Genomic DNA, 14,727 nt, shown 5'->3' with positions numbered 1-14,727 from the left:
ATTGAATGCCAAGTAAACAAACTACCAATTAGCTACGATGGTGAAGATGGGTTGATTTCAATACTAAGTACAAAACAACTGAATTCGACAGGTATAAGTACAGAAGAATTGTCATTGACTTTTATGTTTCTTCGTGGCCAAGTGGCTTAGTCACTGTCTATACAAGCTTGCCGACCAGGGTTCAATTCCCAGCCGGACCCAAGCTCTTGTCTTTGTGTGATTTCGCCTGGGGCTCTGATCCGATATCGTTAAGAGAATCCAGACATTAATGTATCAAAAATATATATGGCTTAATTAAATATGAAAAAACACGTCTAAATGTGCAAAATTTATCAACAATTGAATGCCAAGTAACAAACGACAAATTAGCTACGATGGTGAAGATGGGTTGATTTCAATTTTAAGTACAAAACACCTGAATTCGACCGGTATAAGTACAGAAGAATTGTCATTGACTTTTATCTTTCTTCGTGGCCAAGTGGTTTAGTCACTGTCTATACAAGCTTGCTGACCAGGGTTCGATTCCCGGCTGGACCCAAGCTCTTGCGTTTGTGTGATTTCGCCTGGGGCTCTGATCCCGAGGTCGTTAGGAGAATCGAGACATTAATGTATCAAAAATACATATGGCTTATTTAAATATGAAAAACATGTCTAAATGTGCAAAATTTATCATTAATTGAATGCGAAGTTAAAAACTACCAATTAGCTACGATTGGTGAAGATGGGTTGATTTCAATTCTAAGTATAAAACACCTGAATTCGACAGGTATAAGTACAGAAGAATTGTCATTGACATTTATGTTTCTTCATGGACAAGTGGCTTTGTCACTGTCTATACAAGCTTGCCGACCAGGGTTCGATTCCCGGCCGGACCCAAGCTCTTGTCTTTGTGTGATTTCGCCTGGGGCTCTGATCCCGAGGTCGTTAAGAGAATCCAGACATTAATGTATCAAAAATATATGTGGCCTAATTAAATATGAAAAACACATCTAAATTTGCAAAATTTATCATTAATTGAATGCCAAATAACAAACTAACAATTAGCTACGATGGTGAAGATGGGTTGATTTCAAATCTAAGTACAAAACACCTGAATTCGACAGGTATAATTACAGAAGAATTGTCATTGACTTTATCTTTCTTCGTGGCCAAGTGGCTTAGTCACTGTCTATACAAGCTTGCCGACCAGGGTTCGATTCCCGGCCGGACCCAAGCTCTTGTCTCTGTGTGATTTCGCCTGGGGCTCTGATCCCGAGGTCGTTAAGAGAATCCAGACATTAATGTATAAAAAATATATATGGCTTATTTAAATATGGAAAACATGTCTAAATGTGCAAAATTTATCATTAATTGAATGCCAAGTAACAAACTACAGATTAGCTACGATGGTGAAGATGGGTTGATTTCAATTCTAAGTACAAAATACCTGAATTCGACCGGTATAAGTACAGAAGAATTGTCATTGACTTTTATCTTTCTTCGTGGCCAAGTGGCTTAGTCACTGTCTGTATAAGCTTGCCGACCAGGGTTCGATTCCCGGCCGGACCCAAGCTCTTGTCTTTGTGTGATTTCGCCTGGGGCTCTGATCCCGAGGTCGTTAAGAGAATTGAGACATTAATGTATCAAAAATATATATGGCTTATTTGAATATGAAAAACACGTCTAAATGTGCAAAATTTATCATTAATTGAATGCCAAGTAACAAACTACAGATTAGCTACGATGGTGAAGATGGGTTGATTTCAATTCTAAGTACAAAATACCTGAATTCGACCGGTATAAGTACAGAAGAATTGTCATTGACTTTTATGTTTCTTCGTGGCCAAGTGGCTTAGTCACTGTCTATACAAGCTTGCCGACCAGGGTTCGATTCCCATCCGGACCCAAGCTGTTGTCTTTGTGTGATTTCGCCTGGGGCTCTGATCCCGAGGTCGTTAAGAGAATCCAGAAATTAATGTATCAAAAATATATATGGCCAAATTAAATTTGAAAAACACATCTAAATGTGCAAAATCTATCATTAATTGAATGCCAAGTAACAAACTACCAATTAGCTATGACGGTGAAGATGGGTTGATTTCAATTTTAAGTACTAAACACCTGAATTCGACAGGTATAAGTACAGAAGAATTGTCATTGACTTTTATGTTTCTTCGTGGCCAAGTGGTTTAGTCACTGTCTATACAAGCTTGCCGACCAGAGTTCGATTCCCGGCTGGACCCAAGCTCTTGCGTTTGTGTGATTTCGCCTGGGGCTCTGATCCCGAGGTCGTTAAGAGAATCCAGACATTAATGTATCAAAAATATATATGGATTATTTAAATATGAAAAAAAGTCTAAATGTGCAAAATTTATCATTAATTGAATGCCAAGTAACAAACTACCAATTAGCTACGATGGTGAAGATGGGGTCGATTTCTATTCTAAGTACAAAACACCTGAATTCGACAGAAATAAGTACAGAAGAATTGTCATTGACTTTTATGTTTCTTCATGGCCAATTGGCTTAGTCACTGTCTATACAAGCTTGCCGACCAGGGTTCGATTCCCGGCCGGACCCAAGCTCTTGTCTTTGTGTGATTTCGCCTGGGGCTCTGATCCCGAGGTCGTTAAGAGAATCCAGACATTAATGTATCAAAAATATATATGGCTTATTTAAATATGAAAAACACGTCTAAATGTGGAAAATTTATCATTAATTGAATGCCAAGTAACAAACTACCAATTAGCTACGATGGTGAAGATGGGTTGATTTCAATTTTAGGTACAAAACACCTGAATTCGACAGGTATAAGTACAAAAGAATTGTCATTGACTTTTATGTTTCTTCGTGGCCAAGTGGCTTAGTCACTGTCTATACAAGCTCGCCGACCAGGGTTCGATTCCTAGCCGGACTCAAACTCTTGCCTTTGTGTGATTTCGCCTGGGGCTCTGATCCCGAGGTCGTTAAGAGAATCCAGACATTAATGTATCAAAAATATATATGGCTTATTTAAATATGAAAAACACGTCTAAATGTGCAAAATTTATCATTAATTGAATGCCAAGTAACAAACTAACAATTAGCTACGATGGTGAAGATGGGTTGATTTCAATTCTAAGTATAACACACCTGAATTTGACAGGTATAAGTACAGAAGAATTGTCATTGACTTTTATCTTTCTTCGTGGCCAGGTGGCTTAGGCACTGTCTGTACAAGCTTGCCGACCAGGGTTCGATTCCCGGCCGGACCCAAGCTCTTGTCTTTGTGTGATTTCGCCTGGGGCTCTGATCCCGAGGTCGTTAAGAGAATCCAGACATTAATATATCAAAAATATATATGGCTTATTTAAATATGAAAAACACGTCTAAATGTGCAAAATTTATCATTAATTGAATGCGAAGTAAAAAACTACCAATTAGCTACGATGGTGAAGATGGGTTGATTTCCATTCTAAGTATAAAACACTAAAACACTTGAATTCGACAGGTATAAGTACAGAAGAATTGTCATTGACTTTTATGTTTCTTCATGGCCAAGTGGCTTAGTCACTGTCTATACAAGCTTGCCGACCAGGGTTTGATTCCCGGCTGGACCCAAACTCTTGTCTTTGTGTGATTTCGCCTGGGGCTCTGATCCCGAGGTCGTTAAGAGAATCCAGACATTAATGTATCAAAAATATATATGGCTTATTTAAATATGAAAAACACGTCTAAATGTGCAAAATTTATCATTAATTGAATGCCAAGTAACAAACTACCAATTAGCTACGATGGTGAAGATGGGTTGATTTCAATTTTAAGTACAAAACACCTGAATACGGCAAGTATAAGTACAGAAGAATTGTCATTGACTTTTATGTTTCTTCGTGGCCAAGTGGCTTAGTCACTGTCTATACAAGCTTGCCGACCAGGGTTTGATTCCCGGCCGGACCCAAGCTCTTGTCTTTGTGTGATTTCGCCTGGGGCTCTGATCCCGAGGTCGTTAAGAGAATCCAGACATTATTGTATCAAAAATATATATGGCCTATTCAATTATGAAAAACACGTCTAAATGTGCAAAATCTTTCATTAACCCTGGATAGGTACGGTCCTCGGACACCCCTTTAAGGGTATACTCGGACGCGAACGACCCCGACGCCAAAAATAATTCTTGAAAAATCAGTTTTTGCAGTAACCTCCTTTTTTCTTTTGCCAAAAAAAACTTCAATGAATGCTTAAAACAACTGTATAGATAAATACTACTCATCTGCAGAAAAACTATTTATTATAAATATTTTAAAAAATTAAGTAGAAAAAAAAAAAGACCTGACATAAAAATTCATAAAAAAAAAGTTTATACATATATACACAAATCCTTTTAGGAATTGATTCTTGAATGTTTAGGACACATCTTGATGTATTTTGGATGAAGTCAGACCCATGGAGGTGAAGATCTGAAATGAGAAAAAAAGAGTAACTTTTTTTGGCCAAAAAAATTTGTCCAAATTTCATGAATTTTTTGGGGTACCCAAATGAAATAGGAAGTGGCTAATTTTTTTAGGGAATAAACATATGTTATCCTAAAATAGAAATATGTAAAAAAATCTTCATTATTTTGTAAATTACATTTATATCAGGGGCCATATCTAAAGGTAATTTTTTGAGTACTTAGAAATTCCGTAAAAAAATACATATATTTAATATATAATATGATATTTATGCAGGTAAAAATATACCAAAATATCACAAATTCTATAGGGAACAAGAATATATATAGATAGGGCAGCTTACGCTTCGGATATGTCCACAAAATGGCCGCCAACCACACTGACTCAGACTCCCTAATCTGCCACTTGAAATGTAGGAAGGGTATGTCAATTTCAAGGTGTTATTTACTAATCTAATTATTATTGGATATGCATAAAAATTGTATGGTGGGTTGCTGGATAATTGTCGATTATTTTACGAATATAAAATTAAAATTCTGACCCAAAAAATTTTTTTTGAAGGGAAATAAAATCGAAAAAAAAATGTAAAACAATATTTTAGCTAAAAAAATTTGATGATATTCAATCAAAAAAAAAGTAAACAAAATTTTCCGACAAATAAACATCTAGAGGAATCATTACTCTGTGATAGTTCCTTAGTACGTAGTAATTTTGAAAGAATTGGGAAAAAACGAAAAAATGGCAATCACCGGAAAATCGAACACATACCTATATATACGCCATATCTGGCTAAAAAAAAGATAGGCATGGGTAGCCAGATCATCTAGAAACACTTTCCAACACTATAAGAATATAAGTTTTGCGACACTACTTGCCAATTCCTTACGGTAACATGACTAAGCAAAAAAATGCAAAACAAATAAAAAGTGGCGCTCGAGGAAAAATGGCTAACATTCTAATATACGGCATTTCAGAAAAAAAAAATTCAGCCACGTGCTAGTCAAACCATCAAGGCACATTTTCCGACAAATAAACATCTAAATGAATAATTACTCTGTGATAGTTCCTTAGTACGTAGTAATTTTGAAAGAAATGGGAAAAAACGAAAAAATGGCAATCACAGGAAAATCGAACACATACCTATATATACGCCATATCTGGCTAAAAAAAGAAGATAGGCATGGGTAGCCCGATCATCTAGAAACACTTTCCAACACTATAAAATTATAAGTTTTGCGACACTACTTGCCAATTCCTTACGGTAACATGACTAAGCAAAAAAATGCAAAACAAATAAAAAGGGGCACTCGTGGAAAAATGGCCATTCTAATATACGGCATTTCAGAAAAAAAAAATTTCAGCCACGTGCTAGGCAAACCATCAAGGCATATTTTCCGACAAATAAACATATAAATGAAATATTACTCTGTGATAGTTCCTTAGTACGTAGTAATTTTGAAAGAAATGGGAAAAAACGAAAAAATGGCAATCACAGGAAAATCGAACACATACTTATATATACGCCATATCTGGCTAAAAAAAAAATAGGCATGGGTAGCCAGATCATCTAAAAACACTTTCCAACACTATAAAAATATAAGTTTTGCGACACTACTTGCCAATTCCTTACGGTAACATGACTAAGCAAAAAAATGCAAAACAAATAATAAGGGGCACTCGCGGAAAAATGCCCAACATTCTAATATACGGCATCTCAGATAAAAAAAAAGACATGCACGTGTTAGCCCAACCATCAAGGCACACTTTCTAACACATAAACATGAAAAAAAAATCAATAATATACGGCAATTCCTTACTACGTAGTAAATTTTTACAAATATTGAAAAAAAACAGAAATTGGCAACCGCAGTTAAATACCCAATATACCAATAACTACGTCGTATCTGACAAAAACAAAATCACGCATGGGTAGCCAGATCATCTAGACACACTTTCCAACACTAAAAAAGCAAAAGTTTTACGACACTATTTCGCAATATCTTACGGAAAAATGACTTGGCAAAAAAATGAAAAAAAAGGAAAAAGGGACACTCGCGGTAAAATGCCCGACATTCTAATATACGACATCTCAGATAAAAAAAAAGACATGCACGTGTTAGCCCAACCATCAAGGCACACTTTCTAACACATAAACATGAAAAAAAAAATGAATAATATACGGCAATTCCTTACTACGTAGTAATTTTTACAAATATTGAAAAAAAAACAGAAATTGGTAACCGCAGTTAAATACCCAATATACCAATAACTACGTCGTATCTGACAAAAACAAAGTCATGCATGGGTAGCCAGATCATCTAGACACACTTTCCAACACTAAACAAGCAAAAGTTTTACGACACTATTTGGCAATATCTTACGGAAAAATGACTTGGCAAAAAAATGAAAAAAAATGAAAAAGGGGCACTCGCGGTAAAATGGTCCTCGTGGTGATGAACGACATTTTAACTAAAAAAAAAAACATGCACATGGTAGCCAAACAATCCACCAAGACTTTCCACAACTGATAACCTATACAAGTTGCACCATTCTACGACAATTTCATAATACGTAATAACTTTGATAATTATGCAAACTACCCTAGAAGGGTAAACTCGGACGCGAACGACCCCGACGCGTCTCAGAAATCGGGGAAGGAGTACAGCTACAGCAATGCACATCTGGACACTACTAGAGCGTGTAGGGGAGACACCTCCTGCAGGTCGATCACCCACAAATTCAGTCACGGGGGTGAGTCACGTGAGAAAAACCTGTTTTTTTTTGACGCTCGGGGTCGCAAACGACCCACCGTACCTATCCAGGGTTAATTGAATGCCAAGTAACAAACTACCAATTAGCTACGATGGTGTAGATGGGTTGATTTCAATTCTAGGTACAAAACACCTGAATTCGACAGGTATAAGTACAGAAGAATTGTCATTGACTTTTATGTTTCTTCGTGGCCAAGTGGCTTAGTCACTGTCTATACAAGCTTGCCGACCAGGGTTCGATTCCCGGCCGGACCCAAGCTCTTGCCTTTGTGTGATTTCGCCTGGGGCTCTGATCCCGAGGTCGTTAAGAGAATCCAGACAATAATGTATCAAATATATATATGGCTTATTTAAATATTAAACAAACGTCTAAATGTGCAAAATTTATCATTAATTGAATGCCAAGTAACACACTACCAATTAGCTACGATGGTGAAGATGGGTTAATTTCAATTCTAAGTACAAAACACCTGAATTCGACAGGTATAAGTACAGAAGAATTGTCATTGACTTTTATCTTTCTTCGTGGCCAAGTGGCTTAGTCAATGTCTATACAAGCTTGCCGACCAGGGTTCGATTCCCGGCCGGACCCAAGCTCTTTTCTTTGTGTGATTTCGCCTTGGGCTCTGATCCCGAGGTCGTTAAGAGAATACAGACTTTAATGTATCAAAAATATATATGGCTTATTTAAATATGAAAAACACGTCTAAATGTGCAAAATTAATCATTAATTGAATGCCAAGTAACAAACTAACAATTAGCAACGATGTTGAAGATGGGTTGATTTCAATTCTAAGTATAAAACACCTGAATTCGACAGGTATAAGTACAGAAGATTTGTCATTGACTTTTATCTTTCTTCGTGGCCAAGTGGCTTAGTCACTGTCTCTACAAGCTTGCCGACCAGGGTTCGATTCCCGGCCGGTCCCAAGCTCTTGTCTTTTTGTGATTTCGCCAGGGGCTCTGATCCTGAGGTCGTTAAGAGAATCCAGACATTAATATATCAAAAATAGATATGGCTTATTTAAATATGAAAAACACGTCTAAATGTGCAAAATTTATCATTAATCGAATGCCAAGTAACAAACTACCAATTAGCTACGATGGTGAAGATGGGTTGATTTCAATTCTAAGTACAAAACACCTGAATTCAACAGGTATAAGTACAGAAGAATTGTCATTGACTTTTATGTTTCTTCATGGCCAAGTGGCTTAGTCACTGTCTATACAAGCTTGCCGACCAGGGTTCGATTCCCAGCCGGACCCAAGCTCTTGTCTTTGTGTGATTTCGCCTGGGGCTCTAATCCCGAGGTCATTAAGAGAATCCAGACATTAATGTATCAAAAATATATATGGCTTATTTAAATATGAAAGACATGTCTAAATGTGCAAAATTTATCATTAATTGAATGCCAAGTAACAAACTAACAATTAGCTACGATGGTGAAGATGGGTTGATTTCAATTCTAAGTATAAAACACCTGAATTTGACAGGTATAAGTACAGAAGAATTGTCATTGACTTTTATCTTTCTTCGTGGCCAAGTGGCTTAGTCACTGTCTATACAAGCTTGCCGACCAGGGTTCGATTCCCGGCCGGACCCAAGCTCTTGTCTTTGTGTGATTTCGCCTGGGGCTCTGATCCTGAGGTCGTTAAGAGAATCGAGACATTAATGTATCAAAAATATATATGGCTTATTTAAATATGAAAAATGCGTCTAAATGTGAAAAATTTATCATTAATTGAATGCCAAGTAACAAACTACCAATTAGCTACGATGGTGAAGATGGGTTGATTTCAATTCTAAGTACAAAACACCTGAATTCGACAGGTATAAGTACAGAAGAATTGTCATTGACTTTTATCTTTCTTCGTGGCCAAGTGGCTTAGTCACTGTCTATACAAGCTTGCCGACAAGGGTTCGATTCCCGGCCGGACTCAAGCTCTTGTCTTTGTGTGATTTTGCCTGGGGCTCTGATCCCGAGGTCGTTAAGAGAATCCAGACATTAATTTATCAAAAATATATATGGCTTATTTAAATATGAAAAACACGTCTAAATATGCAAAATTTATCATAAATTGAATGCCAAGTAACAAACTACCAATTAGCTACGATGGTGAAGATGGGTTGATTTCAATTCTAAGTACAAAACACCTGAATTCGACAGGTATAAGTACAGAAGAATTGTCATTGACTTTTATCTTTCTTTACGGCCAAGTGGCTTAGTCACTGTCTATACAAGCTTGCTGACCAGTTTTCAAATCCCCGCCGGACCCAAGCTCTTGTCTTTGTGTGATTTTGCCTGGGGCTCTGATCCCGAGGTCGTTAAGAGAATCCAGACATTAATGTATCAAATATATATATGGCTTATTTAAATATGAAAAACACGTTTAAATGTGCAAAATTTATCATTAATTGAATGCCAAGTAACAAACTACCAATTAGCTACGATGGTGAAGATGGGTTGATTTCAATTCTAGGTACAAAACACCTAATTTCGACAGGTATAAGTACAGAAGAATTGTCATTGACTTTTATGTTTCTTCTTGGCCTAGTAGCTTAGTCACTGTCTATACAAGCTTGCCGACCAGGGTTCGATTCCCGGCCGGACCCAAGCTCTTGTCTTTGTGTGATTTCGCCTGGGGCTCTGATCCCGAGATCGTTAAGAGAATCCAGACATTAATGTATCAAAAATATATATGGCTTATTTAAATATGAAAAACACGTCTAAATGTGCAAAATTTATCATTAATTGAATGCCAAGTAACAAACTACCAATTAGCTACGATGGTGAAGATGGGTTGATTTCAATTCTAGGTACAAAACACCTGATTTCGACAGGTATAAGTACAGAAGAATTGTCATTGACTTTTATGTTTCTTCGTGGCCAAGTAGCTTAGTCACTGTCTATACAAGCTTGCCGACCAGGGTTCGATTCCCGGCCGGACCCAAGCTCTTGCCTTTGTGTGATATCGCCTGGGGCTCTGATCCCGAGGTCGTTAAGAGAATCCAGACATTAAAGTATCAAAAATATATATGGCTTATTCAAATATGAAAAACACGTCTAAATGTGCAAAATTTTTCATTAATTGAATGCCAAGTAACAAACTACCAATTAGCTACGATGGTGAAGATGGGTTGATTTCTATTCTAAGTACAAAACACCTGAATTCGACAGGTATAAGTACAGAAGAATTGTCATTGACTTTTATGTTTCTTCATGGCCAAGTGGCTTAGTCACTGTCTATACATGCTTGCCGACAAGGGTTCGATTCCCGGCCGGACTCAAGCTCTTGTCTTTGTGTGATTTCGCCTAGGGCTCTGATCCCGAGGTCGTTAAGAGAATCCAGACATTAATGTATCAAAAATATATATGGCTTATTTAAATATGAAAAACAGGTCTAAATGTGCAAAATTTTTCATTCATTGAATGCCAAGTAACAAACTACCAATTAGCTACGATGGTGAAGATGGGTTGATTTCTATTCTAAGTACAAAACACCTGAATTCGACAGGTTTAAGTACAGAAGAATTGTCATTGACTTTTATGTTTCTTCATGGCCAAGTGGCTTAGTCACTGTCTATACAAGCTTGCCGACAAGGGTTCGATTCCCGGCCGGACCCAAGCTCTTGTCTTAGTGTGATTTCGCCTGGGGCTCTGATCCCGAGGTCATTAAGAGAATCCAGACATTAATGTATCAAAAATATATATGGCTTATTTAAATATGAAAAACACGTCTAAATGTGCAAAATTTATCATTAATTAAATGCCAAGTAACAAACTACCAAATAACTACGATGGTGAAGATGGGTTGATTTCAATTACAAGTACAAAACACCTGAATTCGACAGGTATAAGTACAGAAGAATTGTCATTGACTTTTATCTTTCTTTACGGCCAAGTGGCTTAGTCACTGTCTATACAAGCTTGCTGACCAGTTTTCAAATCTTGCCGGACCCAAGCTCTTGTCTTTGTGTGATTTTGCCTGGGGCTCTGATCCCGAGGTCGTTAAGAGAATCCAGACATTAATGTATCAAATATATATATGGCTTATTTAAATATGAAAAACACGTTCAAATGTGCAAAATTTATCATTAATTGAATGCCAAGTAACAAACTACCAATTAGCTACGATGGTGAAGATGTGTTGATTTCAATTCTAAGTACAAAACACCTGAATTCGACAGGTATAAGTACAGAAGAATTGTCATTGACTTTTATGTTTCTTCATGGCCAAGTGGCTTAGTCACTGTCTATACAAGCTTGCCGACCAGGGTTCGATTCCCGGCCGGACCCAAGCTCTTGTCTTTGTGGGATTTTGCCTGGGGCTCAGATCCTGAGGTCGTTAAGAGAATCCAGACATTAATATATCAAAAATATATATGGCTTATTTAAATATGAAAAACACGTCTAAATGTGCAAAATTTATCATTAATTGAATGCCAAGTAACAAACTACCAATTAGCTACGATGGTGAAGATGGGTTGATTTCAATTCTAGGTACAAAACACCTGATTTCGACAGGTATAAGTACAGAAGAATTGTCATTGACTTTTATGTTTCTTCGTGGCCTAGTAGCTTAGTCACTGTCTATACAAGCTTGCCGACCAGGGTTCGATTCCCGGCCGGACCCAAGCTCTTGCCTTTGTGTGATATCGCCTAGGGCTCTGATCCCGAGGTCGTTAAGAGAATCCAGATATTAAAGTATCAAAAATGTATATGGCTTATTTAAATATGAAAAACACGTCTATATGTGCAAAATTTTTCATTAATTGAATGCCAAGTAACAAAATACCAATTAGCTACGATGGTGAAGATGGGTTGATTTCAATTTTAAGTACAAAACACCTGAATTCGACAGGTATAAGTACAGAAGAATTGTCATTGACTTTTATGTTTCTTCTTGGCCAAGTGGCTTAGTCACTGTCTATACAAGCTTGCCGACCAGGGTTCGATTCCCGGCCGGACCCAAGCTCTTGTCTTTGTGTGATTTCGCCTGGGGCTCTGATCCCGAGGTCGTTAAGAGAATCCAGACATTAAAGTATCAAAAATATATATGGCTTATTTAAATATTAAAAACACATCTAAATGTGCAAAATTTATCATTAATTGAATGCCAAGTAACAAACTACCAATTAGCTACGATGGTGAAGATGGGTTGATTTCAATTCTAAGTACAAAACACCTGAATTCGACAGGTATAAGTACAGAAGAATTGTCATTGACTTTTATCTTTTTTCGTGGCTAAGTGGCTTAGTCACTGTCTATACAAGCTTTCCGATCAGGGTTCGATTCCCGGCCGGACCCAAGCTCATGGCTTTCTGTGATTTTGCCTGGGGCTCTGATCCCGAGGTCGTTAAGAGAATCCAGATATTAATGTATCAAAAATATATATGGCTTATTTAAATATAAAAAACACGTCAAAATGTGCAAAATTTATCATTAATTGAATGCCAAGTAACAAACTACCAATTAGCTACGATGATGAAGATGGGTTGATTTCAATTCTAATTACAAAACACCTGAATTCGACAGGTATAAGTACAGAAGAATTGTCGTTGACTTTTATCTCTCTTCGTGGCCAAGTGGCTTAGTCACTGTTTATACAAGCTTGCCGACCAGGGTTCGACTCCCAGCCGGACCCAAGCTGTTGTCTTTGTGTGATTTTGCCTGGGGCTCTGATCCAGAGGTCGTTAAAAGAATCCAGACATTAATGTATCAAAAATATATATGGCTTATTTAAATATGAAAAACATGTCTAAATGTGCAAAATTTATCATTAATTGAATGCCAAGTAACAAACTACCAATTAGCTACGATGGTGAAGATGGGTTGATTTCAATTTTAAGTACAAAACACCTGAATTCGACAGGTATAAGTACAGAAGAATTGTCATTGACTTTTATCTTTCTTCGTGGCCAAGTGTCTTAGTCAATGTCTGTACAATCTTGCCGACCAGGGTTCGATTCCCGGCCGGACCAAAGCTCTTGTCTTTGAGTGATTTCGACTGGGGCTCTGATCCCGAGGTCGTTAAGAGAATCCAAACATTAATATATCAAAAATATATATGGCTTATTTAAATATGAAAAACAGGTCTAAATGTGCAAAATTTATCATTAATTGAATGCCAAGTAACAAACTACCAATTAGCTACGATGGTGAAGATGGGTTGATTTCAAATCTAAGTACAAAACACCTGAATTCGACATGTATAAGTACAGAAGAATTGTCATTGACTTTTATCTTTCTTCATGGCCAAGTGGCTTAGTCACTGTCTATACAAGCTTGCCGACCAGGGTTCGATTCCCGGCCGGACTCAAGCTCTTGTCTTTGTGAGATTTCGCCTGGGACTCTGATCCCGAGGTCGTTAAGAGAATCCAGACATTAATGTATCAAAAATATATATGGCTTATTTAAATATGAAAAACAGGTCTAAATGTGCAAAATTTATCATTAATTGAATGCCAAGTAACAAACTACCAATTAGCTACAATGGTGAAGATGGGTTGATTTCTATTCTAAGTACAAAACACCTGAATTCGACAGGTTCAAGTACAGAAGAATTGTCATTGACTTTTATCTTTCTTCGTGGCCAAGTGGCTTAGTCACTGTCTATACAAGCTAGCCGACAAGGGTTCGATTCCCGGCCGGACTCAAGCTCTTGTCTTTGTGTGATTTCGCCTGGGGCTCTGATCCCGAGGTCGTTAAGAGAATCCAGACATTAATGTATCAAAAATATATATGGCTTATTAAAATATGAAAAACACGTCTAAATGTGCAACATTTTTCATTAATTGAATGCCAAGTAACAAACTACCAATTAGCTACGATGGTGAAGATGGGTTGATTTCAATTCTAAGTACAAAACACCTGAATTCGACAGGTATAAGTAGAGAAGAATTGTCATTGAATTTTATCTTTCTTCGTGGCCAAGTGGCTTAGTTACTGTCTATACAAGCTTGCCTACCAGGGTTCGATTCCCGGCCGGACCCAAGCTCTTGTCTTTGTGTGATTTCGCCTGGGGCTCTGATCCCGAGGTCGTTAAGAGAATCCAGACATTAATGTATCAAAAATATATATGGCCTATTTAAATATGAAAAACACGTCTAAATGTGCAAAATTTATCATTAATTGAATGCCAAGTAACAAACTACCAATTAGCCACGATGGTGAAGATGGGTTGATTTCAATTCTATGTAGAAAACACCTGAATTCGACAGGTATAAGTACAGAAGAATTGTCATTGACATTTATCTTTCTTCGTGGCCAAGTGGCTTAGTCACTGTCTATACAAGCTTGCCGACAAGGGTTCGATTCCGTGCAGGACTCAAGCTCTTGTCTTTGTGTGATTTCGCCTAGGGCTCTGATCCCGAGGTCGTTAAGAGAATCCAGACATAAATGTATCAAAAATATATATGGCTTATTTAAATATGAAAAACACATCTAAATGTGCAAAATTTATCATTAATTGAATGCCAAGTAACAAACTACCAATTAGCTACGATGGTGAAGATGGGTTGATTTCAATTCTAGGTACAAAACACC

Source organism: Palaemon carinicauda, chromosome 10 (assembly GCF_036898095.1).
Source record: "Palaemon carinicauda isolate YSFRI2023 chromosome 10, ASM3689809v2, whole genome shotgun sequence".
Taxonomy (NCBI): domain Eukaryota; kingdom Metazoa; phylum Arthropoda; class Malacostraca; order Decapoda; family Palaemonidae; genus Palaemon; species Palaemon carinicauda.
This window is presented reverse-complemented; position numbering follows the sequence as displayed.